This window comes from Varanus komodoensis, unplaced genomic scaffold (genome assembly GCF_004798865.1).
Source record: "Varanus komodoensis strain SLA01 unplaced genomic scaffold, ASM479886v1 scaffold1, whole genome shotgun sequence".
Taxonomy (NCBI): Eukaryota; Metazoa; Chordata; class Lepidosauria; order Squamata; family Varanidae; genus Varanus; species Varanus komodoensis.
In genome coordinates, this window is record NW_025335268.1 from 31,116,738 (window position 1) to 31,130,643 (window position 13,906).

Genomic DNA, 13,906 nt, shown 5'->3' on the forward strand with positions numbered 1-13,906 from the left:
ACCACCAGCCCGGGGCTGGACCGATCTTTCCAGAGGGATCTGCACAGCCCCGTTGTGCCCCTTCAGAAGAAACAGACAGGAAGCAAGTCATGAACGCGGCTGATTTCGGCATCCGCGGGGCAGCGGGAGCGCGGGCGCTGAGCAGACTGCCCAGGGGTCCCCGGGCGGGCGGGCGGGCCGGGGTCCGGCCGCTCGGGGGCCCTTGGATGCGCGCTCCCAGGAAGAGCTGCTGCGCGCGGGATGCTTCGCAAGTCTTGGAGAGGAAGGACGCTCTCTTCGTTGGCATCAGCGCAACTGGGAAGGGGGCTGGACCTGGGGTGCGGGGGGATCTTAAGAGCACCCCGAACTCCAGCCGCTTTTGCGGCGATTGACGCCCGTCTCGTCCCCTTTGGGTCATCAGGACTGAACGCGCAGCACGCTCTTTCTTTCAAACTTGCCTTTGAGGGCGGAACAGCTGAGACCCAGCTTGCTGCGTAGTTTTGGGGGTAAGTTGTTAAGCAAAGAAAGTGGGGGAGGACGCTCAGGCTAGGGGTGCAAAGTAGGGCCAGGGGAAGGGAGGCAGAAGGGGAAGCGAGGGGGCGCGGAGAGACGGTCCCAGACTTGGAGGAGCCGCGCGCGAGCGTGCGTGTGCCTGAGATGCACGCCCAGTCTGGAATGGAAAAGGTTACAAAGGTATGCGTGGGTTTGTGCGGCAGTGAGAGCGCGCGAGAGACCAGGTGACCGCAGGGGTCCGTCCCTTCGCCACGGAGGGTGCAAACTTCGGTTTACACCTGGACCTCTCCAGCCGGCTCCGAAGCATCAGCCGCACGGGCTCCGAGGAGCCCAGGTGATCCGGCGTGTGCGTCTCGCCGGCAGTGCTGCTCTATACAAGGCTCCACTCGGAAGTGATCCCTACTGAGCTCCCTGGGGTTTACTTCCAGGTGGGTGGATTCCAGCCTAAGGCTAGGACCGCAGTTTAGGATTGCGGCTCCAGGGCGCAACTTACCGGGCTAGGAGGAGGCGAGCAAAAGCAGGCAATGCAACCCCCCACCCCCGCCCGTGTCATCCTCACATACACGAAATCCAGCAGAAAAGAGCTGCCTTCTGCTCTCGTTTCCCTTCTGTGAACTTCTCCCGGCCCACCCCGCCGCCTCTCATCCCGGTTCCCAAAGCACGGAACCCCCTGCCGGCGAGCCAGCCCTCGCACGGCGCCTGGGAGGTTTCTGTCAGCACGGAGCTTTGCCGCTGTCGGCATCACCCCCCCCCCCCCCGACTTGGCTGCTCCAGGAGCCTTAGAAACACCCGTTTCCCTAACCCCCAGCCCTATCCACAGCCGTCGACAAGGACCCCGCATTTGGGCTTTCCTTGCTCTGTTCTCCAACTATATTTGCAATGGTGTCTTCTCTTCTGCCCGCCTCCACAGGCAGCAGTTCGCATCTGATGAAAAGGAGCAGGGGGCTTTCTTTTCAACCCACCCCCAGGCCTGCCCCATCCATTGCCCACGTTCTTCATTTCGCCCCTCCGCCACCTACTAGTTGAATGAGGGTGGGAGGTGGGAGGGAGGAGAAGGTGGGGGCAGCTCCTATAACCAGGCAACCCTCTTCAGACGTGGGGCTTGCACGGATGGGGTTGTGATTTGTAGGATTGCTCCTCGAAGTCCCTGCCTCCTCCTCGCTCTCCAGCCACTCCAAAGTCTCTTCCCCTCTTTTGAAGCCGCGATTCCTTTCCATCCGCGGTGGTTGGCGTGCGTCTCTCTCTTTCTCCCTCTCTTTCTCCCTCCCTCATCTCCCTGGAGAGAGAGAGAGAGAGAGAGGGTGAGGAGGGGGGAAAGAGAAAACTCAACTCCCAAACACCGTCCAGATGTCGAAGAAACGCAAAACCCCCGAAGGGGGAGGATCCGGCCTCCATGAGGAGGAACCCAAAACCCAGTTGGGGGACAGCGATGAGCAAGGTAGGGGGCCCCCGAAGCGCCCGCCGTCGCCCGAGGGGGTTGGCCTGGGGGGATCCCAACGGTGGAATGTGTTGGGGCCGGTGAGGTCACCTCCGAGGCTGCCAGGCTTCAGGCCAGAGAACCTCCAGCCGGGACCTTCCGGGGTCTCGTATGGTTTTGGAGTCACTGTTGAACTTCTGGGGGAGGGGTAGAAAGGCCGGCGTGGGGGGCAGAATGGGGGGGGGGGAACCGATCGATCGATCGATCGATCAGTTGGCGGACTGAAGCTTCAGGCTGGCTGATTCATTGCCTCCCCAGACTCTTTCTTATTTCAGATGCGTATGGTGCTCGTGTGTATGCCTTGCCTCCTATCTCGGCCATTGGGAATACATTGTGCAGAGCAGGTCGATGTGTCGGGAACTGGGGGAGTGAGATCTGTGCATGTGTTGGAGGGGGTCTCATCCCTGCTTTCCTTAGCAGCCCCCTCCCTAGCTTTGCTGGTGTGCCACTTGTGTCTTATCCAGGCTCCTAGTGCTCTTCTTGGGGGAACTTGGGGTTTCGATTTTTACTTCCTGTGTATGCGTGTGTGTGTGAGAGAGAAACTGCCCTTATGTGCCTTAACACCCATGCAGAAGCTGGACAGGTACGAGAGGAAAATGTATCCGCTCTCCTCAACTCCAGGTGATAGGGGATTAGTGGTTGGGCTTTTGTTCTTTCACTTCTCCTGGCAGTTTCTTGCTCTCTCCCTCTCTTGCTTACTCTGTCTACCTGGGCCTAGAATTAATTCAATGCAACCACCGTGTTGCAGGGTTGATGATTATGATGCAGGGAAATGATGCATTGGGAGGATGGGGTCCAGCCCGTTGGGGGTGATTGTGAAGGTCAAATGGGTGACCCTGGGCTGTGTGGCCGTGTCCCGCCAGCCACTGATATTTCTTCCCAGGACAGGATTGAGATGGTGCTTTTGCTGTAGCAGGTGCAACTCCCCCCCCCCCACCACACCCCAACTTAGAGCTGACAGAGAGAGGGAATTTATGTATGTCATCCAATATGGAGTTGCTGGTCCTTTCTTTTGAGATGTTGAGGATCCAGTGTTGCTGCTGACACCTGGACTAGTGAAGTCCAGCCTTCACCATGGCAGTGCCGCTGGGGCGTTGGTGTAATGCGGGCTTTTCTCCTGTTTTTTTGTGCATCCAGTCCAGTTCTTTAAATGACGCAGTCATGGCGTCCACACCATTTGCTTTGGATGGTCTTGTTGGAGGGTTGGTGTGCTTTAGATTTCTAGTCCCTTAGCATTCAGATAATGAAATCCATTCTCCCCACCCTAGGGTCATTTATCTGTGAAAATAGCTTGAGTTACTTGCAGAAAATTCTGACTTTATATGCATAAATTATGCAGGCTTTTGCAATTTGTAACAGATTTTGAGTTGAATTTTTCCCCCTTGGGAATTAGCAATTTTTGCCTGATCCTAACCCAGGGGACCTTTTACACTGAACATAGCTTTGCCAGCTGGTCTGTCAATGAAGTGCCATTGGCACTGGGTTACTAATGGTACATATGGAAGCTCCCTGATGCTGTGGTGCAAGCGTGAAGGCTTTAAAACCAAATGTGTGTCTTAAGAGTCTCTCCTCCAGATCCTATGTAATGTAGTGTATGTAATGGGTATGTAATGGTGAACATTGCTTCAAGAGCACCTTCATTCTTTCAGGAATACAGAGAAAGTGAAAATATTGAGCGATCACTATACTTTGATTTCGCAAATGATTAATTGGGGGTGATTACCTTTCTTTTGCTCTGCTGTCAAGGTAATGTGTGTGGTCCTGAATGCCTTTTTCAGAGATTCAGAAGGCTGCTGGTCCGTTGCAGCCCAGGGGTTCCACACCTGGAATGCATCAGCTCAGCACTGTTTTATCCTGGGCAGTGCAGAAATAACTGGATGCATGGATGCATGCGCAGTACCCACTGCCTGTGAATGGCATGTTCTAAGCCTGATGCACTCATTTCAGAGAGCAGATGAAGTACCATTTCTATCCCAGAAATATTTGGAAGCTCAATCAAACCCACTGGGCTTGCACACCGATGTTAAGTTTTTCCAATCCAAAGTAATGCATCTGCTTTGATACTGTAATATTGACTAAGAATGCTTTTCTGGCTTGACGTAACAGACTGGTTTTTTTTTAAAGATGCATTTTCATTTCTATTTTTCTTGTTGATAGGGCAAGGAGTTGTGTTTGCTGATGGACTGTTTGGGGTATACAATATATCACCTTATGTGTGCGTACGTGTTTGTGTGAGAAAGTGAGGTAATGATTGTGATTTTTCCTTAGCTGACATCAGCTTTACAATACAGCTATGGATTATCCTGAAGTGATTTCCTGTGTATATACAGAGCAGTTGTATTCTACAGAACCACAATATTTATTAGGCTTCCTAGTCAATATGGAAATATTTAACCAAATGAAATGACATATACATAAATGTTAACCCAACTGGGGCATTTTTATCCCTCTGGCTTTGTTTAATTCAGAAAGGTGATCTTATTTATTAATATTGCTAGAATTTCTGGAAATTGCAAAACTCCAGAAAAAGCCTTTCTCCAGGAAAAGAATTGATGAAGGCTGGATGTTGAAGTAACAGATCTAAGTTTTGCCATTTTAATTCTGTGCAGTATGTCATGAATCAAGAGCATACTCAGCTAAGATAGGCTGCAGCTGGACTGTATGTAAGACCGTGTATATGAGCAATTCATCATAATTCATACCTGACTTCACAATGCACCTTGCATCTTTGCCTTCTGTGGTATGAACAAGCCTTTGGCATAACATACTGCTGCAAGCTAGCCTTCTGCAAATGTGCCACAGCAGATGGCTTTTGGGCACCTGATCTGCCAAGTGCTGATGGGGCATGCACAGAATCTCACTTAATGTTCCAAGCCGGAGAAGAAATTCTAAGGGGAACTACTGCTTAATTGTAATACAACCAAACTTTATGCAAGGGACAATTGTGTCTACTGATATAGGAACACGATAATGATGGACGTCAGGCATACCAGTAGTGCATATTTATGGATCCTAACACTTAGATTTGTGTGCTCAAAGGGTAATCACAAAAGACTCATCTGATTGTTTGATGCTCAGACATTTCTTTTTATAAAACAAGACAAAAGCTAGGTATTCAGAGATATGGGTTATTCTTTCATCTGGAATACCAAATTAAAAGGGAAATTCTGTATCAGCCAGTTTTAACAACAGGTAAAATGAGTTAAGTGATAGAAGTGATTCTTATGGACATGTTCTATGTTGCAACAACAAAATCTTCACCTCTTCAAAAAATGTGCAGTTTTGCTGAAGTTAAAAATATGTGCCATTACTAATTTTATTTTGGAAAATGTATATTCTGCCTTTCCACTCCCAAGCAATGTTCAGGACAGCTTACGTCATTACTATTGTCGTCATCATCGTCATCATCACCACCACAAAATAATCATATTGAAGAAAGCCATTTTAACAGGAGCTAAAACCCTGAAATGATGGCAGCTGATTAAACTGCCTAAATGAAATGGGATCAGCTATTAACATCTGATGGAAAGCAAAAAGCTGTTCTATTTTCTTTTAAATAGGTGGACCCAGGGGACTACGGTCCCCTCGGAGTGGAAGAAGACGAGAGGGAACCAACATGACTTTTTGATGAAGGGATGAAGGGAGAACAACAGAGAAGGCTTCCTTGCCCATGAAGCCTTGCATGAGGCATAGGCACGGTGCAGTGATGGGCCTCCCCATTCAACTGTAGGGAGCAGGCAGAACGCAATGGGAGGAAGCAGGGAGCTCTTTAGCTAGCTTTGACCCAAGCTATGTTGTGTTTGAAAGGTGACTGCCAGCACCTTTACACTGTCTGCAGAAATGAACGGGTAAGCAGTGTGGTGGCTGTTGTAATACTTCCTTGCAGTCAAGCAGGCACCTACGCCCTTCCTGTCACACTTTGGACCAGATGAAGCTTATGGAGACTTTCCAAAGGCAATATTCTGTACAGCATATTACTGGAATCTAATCTCGATGTGACTTTTACAGATCTCTGGATGTCTCCGTTGTAGGATATGCATATGTGGCACTTGTTGTGCATTCTCAAATTGACTGTGATACAATCCTTGTGTAGACAAGTCTTTACTACAGCATTAAACATTTACATTTTTTTTCAAATTAATTTTATTTTTAAAAATGGATTACCCACCCCCTGCCATGTCCAAAATTTAGTTCAGTTTTTAGGTATAAGGCTTCTTACTTATACACATGGATTTGGTTTTCACAAGCACCTCTGCCCACCATGGCTTTTTATGCTGCAAGCCAGGCAGTATTTGAATGTTCAAGCTGTGACCATGGCTTGTCATGTCATCCAAATCCTGCGGTTATGAATTAACACGCCTTTGCATAGGTCATGGTCCCTGGGTTCTGATGACATGGACAGCTACGGCTTTCCATAATATTTAAATGGCCACCAGCAAATGGTGGGCTGTTCCTTCACTTCTACAGCCCCATAGTGTTTTGTCACACTTTGACCAGATGAATGTAAATAATAGACTTGCCATGGGGTATATGGTATAATTTGTTTGTTTATTATTCTTATATACCATTAAATATAATAACATCCCTAAGGGATTCACATATGCATACACTGATAATACAAGATTAAAAAACAATTCTAATTACAGCAATAATTCTGAGCAACACAAGGAGCACTAAAATGGAGCAGTGTTGTTAATTTAATTACAAGCCCAGGAAAACCGGGGTGGACAAGTGCATTTCAGGGAAGAGTTTGAAACATGTTTTCTGCTTCTTGAACTACACAAGGGAGGGTTTTCCAAAGGGCTGGTGCTGTTACTGAGAAGATCTGCAGTTGAGATAGTCCATTAATTTTGGGATGACAGCAAAGGCTCCTCTGACAATCTTAAATATTGGTTGGATGTATATAAAGGCATGTGATCTACTAAGTTACCCTGTCCCAAGCTGTCTTTTCGTACAACAATAGCATAACCCTGAACATGACTTGGATTCATGTAGCAGGCAACTGGTGTCGTTCATTTAGTGCCGGTGTGATGTGCACATACCTGGGTGTCCCGGCGACCACCTTCACTGCTGCATTCTGCTTCTGAGCCAGGACCAAAGACCAGATAGAGTGTACTGCATCAGTCTAATTGTGAGGCTACCAGTGCATGGAGCACCATGGCTGGGTTATCCCTGTCCAGGAATCAGCACAATTGTATCATCTGAAGTTGGTAAGAGGTACTCTGAGCCACCAAGGTCACCTGGTCCTCCAGAGACAGAGATGGATCTAGGAGCATCCCCAAACAACATGTCTGCTTCTTCAGACAGAGTGCAAACTCATCCGGAACAGGCAAACAGCCCAATTGCTCAACTTCAGAACTGCCAACCAAAGGGTCTTTGTATTATGATTCAGCTTTAGTTGATTAGACCTCAGCCCTGTCCCTCTTCTGAAGAAGGTCATCATGAAGGCAATCAATGCCAGTTCTCTCCCCAAACTTGGCCTGATTCCAGACAAGAATTGAGCCAGATCATCAGTTTAATTCAAAAGTACTTGCAGCTGGGATGTCACCTCTCTCTTGAGCACCTTGCTCAGGAACAGAGTGGTTATGACCAGCCAATAGTTGGCACAGAACCCTGGATCCAGGGAGGGCTTTTTTCCAGGAGTGACTGTGCCACTACCTCATTCAGGGCAGTAGGGATCACACCATCGTGCAACGAGGGGCTCATCACTCCCCAGTCAATCCTCTGAGACTCCCCCCAGCCCCAGGTCAAGCAAGCCATGAAGGGCAAGGATCAAGAAAGCATGTGGTGAGTGGTGAAAATGCAGGCACTGCGTCCTCATCCTCAGACTCCAAAAACTGAAAATGACCCCATGAGCAACACCATCAGAGGCCTGTTGTACCTGGTCATTCCGTAGCGTAGCAAGGACGTCAACAGAATCACCAGCTCTGCTTACTGAAAAATCCCCCAAAGCATTCAGGGATGCCTTGGATTTCACAAGTCTTTAGGGCTGGCCTATATTAAGGTTGACTCTCCCCCGCTCCCCCTGCCCCACCACCTCTGCCCAGAGTTGCTAGCACCATGAGACAAAATTTCACAAGTGGTCTGACCATGACAATAGGGTCAGCTGACTCATCCATGGTCATATCATGAATAACTGAGATCTTCTTATAAACTGATCTGGCATTCACAAACACCACAAGCAGTAGGTACAGTAGCCAGTTTGCCAGAACCAAGGAGGGAATCTGTGGGAAAATGAGGAAGGAGAGGGAAGATTTCCTCCCAATGCAAGTAGTTGCTTCACCTTTTGCAATCCTGATAATCATCAGTCTCTATCCCTCAACCCCAGTGACTTCATTTTTTTTGTTTTTAATGCACATGCTAAATGCAAAGGTTCTCTTAGCAATGCATCCACTTTATCATGGAGTCCAGCACTGTCCACAGGCCTGAACTGTAAGTAGGGCACATATTTTCTCAGGAATTTCATAATTAATAGGAATTTTTAAAGAAATCTGTTTTAGTAGAACTTGAAAAAATAAGGAATTGTTTGACAGAAGGAAATATTCATGTCCAGATTGATCAATCTACTTTGGGACTAGATAAGACGTATTGCAGCAAGAGATCAGTGACCTTGTTGCTGGCAAGTAGAAGCTTGTTGTATAAAGCAAAATTATATCACAGGAATAAATCACACAAACTGGAGTGAAGTATCTTAATCTTACTTCTGTTGGGAGGCTTGCATTACATGAACCAGAAAAATGGTGTAGTAGACAATGCAAAGGCATTCCATCTGCTCACCTGCTCGTGTCTGCCCAGTCCTGGTCATGAATCCCTGCTTATACAAGAAACTGAGGTGGCACTTTAGGGCAACTTTAGATTACTTCTTGTCTCAAATCCATACGTGAGTGGATCAAGGCTGGATATTGCACCTGTTGACTTCCAGCAGCCACCTCCAGCTTTCCGCTCTCTAGATACGAAGGGATATGTTGGATCAGAACTCTCATAATCTCCAGCCAGGTCTTACAAGCCTGACTGAGAAGTACAGTGAGAAATGATACTTATCTTACTTATGAGGCAGCTTGTTTTTAAACTGTAGCTTTATCCAAAAGAAGATGCCAGGGCGATATACACGAAATTGAATATTTAACATGATAAAGCCAGCATAAAATCTAAAACATGGATGCAGTATCATCGAGAGGCATAGGACCCATTTTGAAGAGTGTAGGAACTGCTCATTGAGTGTCCTTTGCTCCTCCTCATTCCACTTCCATCTGGACAGAGGCGATGCCCATTTTGTGGTGCTTGCCCTGCTGCCACTCGAATTCTATTTTAAGCATGAACCAGAAAAACCATAACGCATAAAGTGACTGTGAAGGAGCTTAGCAAATACCAGGCTTCAGACTGGCAGACTGAGTCAGTGCTGCAAGTACCTAGCACAGTAGTTCAGGAAGCTCTGTCCTGACGCCATCTGGATGCCTGCTTATGGCAGGGGTGGGGAACGCCTTGCAGTCCAAGGGCCGAATTAAATTTCAAAGATGCTCTCTCTCTGTATGTGCCTTCTAGTGGTGGATGAAGCCACAATCAAAAGGGCAAACAAATGCCCCACAAAATGACCCCCTCCCTCAGAATGTATTAATCATTTTAAAAAGTATGCATGCTAGATGTGGATTTCAAATAATGTTTGTCTTAGCCCTTAGCTTGCTGTGGGTGGGAATAATCCATCACTAGGAGGTCTTCCAGCATGATAATGGACAGGGCAGTTACTCACCTGTTACTATTAGAATCAACACTATTGTATCTCCCCAGGTGAATGGACTGTCTGTCCAGGCCTGCAGAAACAAGTGGCCCTCTTTTCACAATAGCTTCTTGGCACAATGCTGCCTCCAATCCACTGCTATTGGCATTTACATGCCAAATAGATGGCTTGCTTGGGCTAGAATTTCAGCCTTTGTGCTTCCATCACAAAGGTTCCAGAGCATCATCCCAGATATCCCTCAAGGCATTTTCCATAGGGCTCCTTTCCTCTCCTAGTGCTAGATATAATTTGACTCAGTGGTTCAGTGGTTAAAGCACTGGACTTTAACAAGGGAGCTCCAGCTCAGTTCGTTACCAAACATGGAAGCCTGACACTCTTCCAATATTATCATCCTAAGGTGGCCATTCTCATATCCCCCCACAAGACAAATGTGATGCATATTTGCATCAGACTCACATATTCAAAATTATATATTGCATTTGTATAAATGCAAACTTAGACATAATTTTAGACACATTTTTTTGTAACTGAAATAGCAATCTAATTCATTTTACACAGGGCACTGCCCCGTGGCTGGGTCAGTTGTGAGCCCTGCTCACTCTGCTGTCCAGGTGTTCACAGGTACATTCAAGGGCCCTTCTCGCTTTCCCTGAGTATGGCTTTTGATCTTGAAACCAGATTTGGATTGGTCAGTCCTGCACATGGAGGGCGTTTTCAAATAGAGGACTGTCCTCTGTAGCACAGGACATGTGGCCACCCTACAGCACTGTGAGCTCATGGGAGGCAGGGAAGGATACAAATGTGGTGGTGATGACATGGTTGAATTGCTACCATCTTCTAATAAAATCATTCAATGGATTCCCCGAAGTAGAAAACCGCATACAATTGATTAACTGAATCTAGTAAATTAAAATTAAAAATAATGTCTTTATGGCTGCATAATGAGGTCTGGTAATTGGTGCTATCAATGTGAGTGTTCAGGATAAACACTGTAGACTCAACAGGAATATATTGGCATGGAATGGCCTTCTCTCACCCGGCGCACTTCAGTTCTGTTGGTCTGGAACTCTGATAATAGGAATTGTTGCAGGAGAATTGAAGATCAGGGATGCTGTTGTGGTTCCTTTTTTTTTAAATATTGCTTAGCACACTTCTATGCTGCTTTTCTTCCATCCTGAAGCTTATGGTGACTTACGTGGAATTCCCTGGCAGCCTCCCAGCCAAGCACTGCTGAGGCCCAACCCTACTTACCTTCAGCAAAGTGAATACAATATGTGTCCCCTGACCAAGGTTTGAATTTTGCAGATTTGTGTGCAACCTTTCTGTTTTTCTCACTCTCTACCTTCCAGACAGCCCAAACACTTGGGCTCAATTAACCTCAATTAACTCTGTGTTTGTTTTCCCGTAACACAAATTGGGTTATAAGGAAAATTACAAATGCTGTGTGGTGTGTGAGAGGCCCTGGTTTGCCTCATGTAGATGGTAAAGGATGAGATTCCTGGCTTGGATGCATGCCTATAGGGGTTGCTGTTGGTTTTGGCAGGGCGAGGGGACCTCTTCAAGTCCATGGGCTACATTCAGAGTCCGGGAAACTCTGGGGTCCACATACCAGTCAATGGGGCTGGAGGGCTCATGGGACAGGGCCAAAATGCAAAAGATAATGGCAGATGCAGTAGCAAAGCATGGCAGAGGCATTTATCCTTTTAGAATTGAGTTAAACGTGAACAAAAGGAAACCTCCAAACAATGGGTGGACAGAGGGACAGAGGGAAAGGACGTCTGGCAGGGAAGGGTGGCATGGACCTCTGGGGAGTCCCAGAAGGCCAGGTTAGGTCCCTGGTCCCGATCAGCTCACTTTCCTCCCCCTCCCCCATTTTTAACAGGGGACTCTCAACAATTACTATCCTATTATCAGATTCCCTTGAGGGAGGGAACCCATGCCAGCTAAACTGGTCTAAAGCCAACAAAGGTTTGTCATGTAGAGAAGGCACAAAGAGATATGCTGGGCTAAAACTCTCCAGAGAAATGTTCTTTATTTAAAAAAAAAAAAAGATTTGTTTTTCCTTTCTTCCATTCCAGTTAAAATTTCACTTAACTCTGTGCATGTGTGCTCAAGTAGAATGACAGAGAGGTCTGAAAGGGACAGAAGGTTAAGCAGTCTGTTGGGAATGTAACCAAAAGACAGCAGCATATCACGCTTGCAGAATTAGAAACTAGGTTTGCTTGGTCTCAGGGCCTTCACTGATGTGGCTCCAAGCTGCAATCCTTAGCTAGACCTTTAGAATACTTTTTCTGTCCCAAAAGCAAATGGGCCATTGCAGAAAGTGGCATCTTTGGGTTTTTTGTTTTGTTGAAGATTGAGGGCTGTAGTTTGTTGTTTCTAATGGACGATGCTGGTTTTATTACAGTATTACTTGATGTAGTCAAAGGATGCTCCCAGGTGGGGGGTCCTAATATGACCAGTCAGAAGGTATTGTGAAACTGTTCCATTTTTGCCTCCTTAGCAGAGAGTTTGGGGTGATGGAAGGAGCCAAGGGAAAACATGAGAAGGTTAGAAATGGATAATGTATTGTTTGGACTGCCTCCAAATTGGATGAAAAAGGCAAAGTGATTGCTCAATAAAAATCTTATCTAGAAGCACCCTCTTACAGTCACTGCCTTACTGGGCTGAGAATGTGCATGTGGTTTTTAAACAAACAAACAAACAAACAAACAAACAGAATACCTGTATTCAGACTACCAGAACTCTTTATTGAATGGTGCCTACTTGGATAAGTCCAAAAAGAAAGATACAGTAATTTGAATAAATTCTAGAGTGCATCATTAGAAAACATCTCTCTTTTGGTTTTCTTTTAAAACCTCTTATCCACAGCACCTTGTGCTGCTTTTTAAGTTTTTAGTGTGAAAAGGAGATTCACGTACTGCACATTGTCTGCATTTGAGACTTTTACCTTATGTGACTTTTCTTTCTTCCTTCTCATTCTGAGAAAAGGAGCTGAGTCACTGAGAGGCAAGTGTGACAGCTGCTGACTAAAATACAAGCTCCGATAATATTAAAATGTGGAAGCAGGAGAAATACTTGCATGGCTTGTGCAGTTCAGTTCTCTGGGAAATCATAAAATATGGCTGAACTGATATTGTTGAAATCCTGAGTATAAAATCTACTTAAAGCGAAAAAACAAATGATTAACTTTGAAAAACCAACAGTCCTTTGCTTGCAGTGTATACTAAGAACTTTTTTTGTCATCTAACATTTCTACCTTTGGTTCTAACAGATTATTAAATCGTTTGGCAGCCTCTCTGAACTCTTGCAGTTCTTTAGACTCATTTAAGAAGTGCATTAATCAAGGTGATGCATTACATGATTCCATACAGCAGTTCCCAAGATGCAGTTGGATATTGTGTATGAGGAAATACTTGCATATATAGAAACTGTAAATGATGCTCAGTGTGAGCAAGCATGAAGTGATGCATGCTGGGAGGAAAAATCCCAACACATATAGCCTCCTGCTACCTGAGGTGGCAGTGACTTACAAAGAAAGATCATGGAGTTGTGGTGGACAGATCTTTGAGAAGGTCAAAGGCAGTGTGCAAATTCCATGCTAGGTGTAATAAGAAAAGGAATAAAAATTAAGACTGCTGAAATCATAGCCACTTTACACAAATCTATATTTTGACCACATTTAAAATACTGTTCTTGTTACTTCACCTAAAAAAAAAAAACCTTTTGTAAAATTTGAAAAAGTTTGGAAATAGGCAACAAAAATGTACGAGTGGCTGACGTATTCCCCCTACGAAGAAAGATACAACCTCTGGGACTCTAACATAGAGGGGGAAAGAAAAAGCGGCGGGGGGGGGGGAGAAAGTAAGGAGAGACATGAATGATAAAATTATGCATGGTATGGAGAAAGCAGAGAGGAAGACATTCGTCTCTCATTATACTAGAACCCAGATTCAGGACAGATAAAGGAAAGTACTCCTTTCTGCAGTGCATCGTTAAACTGGTTAAACTATGTCATTTCCTCAAGATATAATGCTGGCCACCATTTGAGATGGACACATACATAGAGGAGAAGGCTATCAATGCATACGATCCTGCTGTATGCAAGCCAGTCTCAAGGCTTTGACTGTGTGGGTGATGAGAAGCTATGGATGATTCTGAAAGAAATGGGTGTGGCTCAGCACTTGATTGCTCTGACCCAT

At 45.9% G+C, this 13,906-nt stretch overlaps 1 protein-coding gene across 2 annotated transcripts in view; it reads left to right on the forward strand.

Moving 5' to 3' along the window:
• The first annotated feature begins 204 nt into the window (after positions 1 to 204).
• The window catches only part of PDE10A (phosphodiesterase 10A), a 275,032-nt gene continuing 261,330 nt past the window's right edge, over positions 205 to 13,906 (forward strand). For both annotated transcript variants that reach the window (XM_044421393.1, XM_044421421.1), the window contains exon 1: positions 205 to 485. The gene's annotated coding sequence lies outside the window, so the exon portion shown is untranslated. The remainder of the gene's footprint in view (positions 486 to 13,906) is intronic.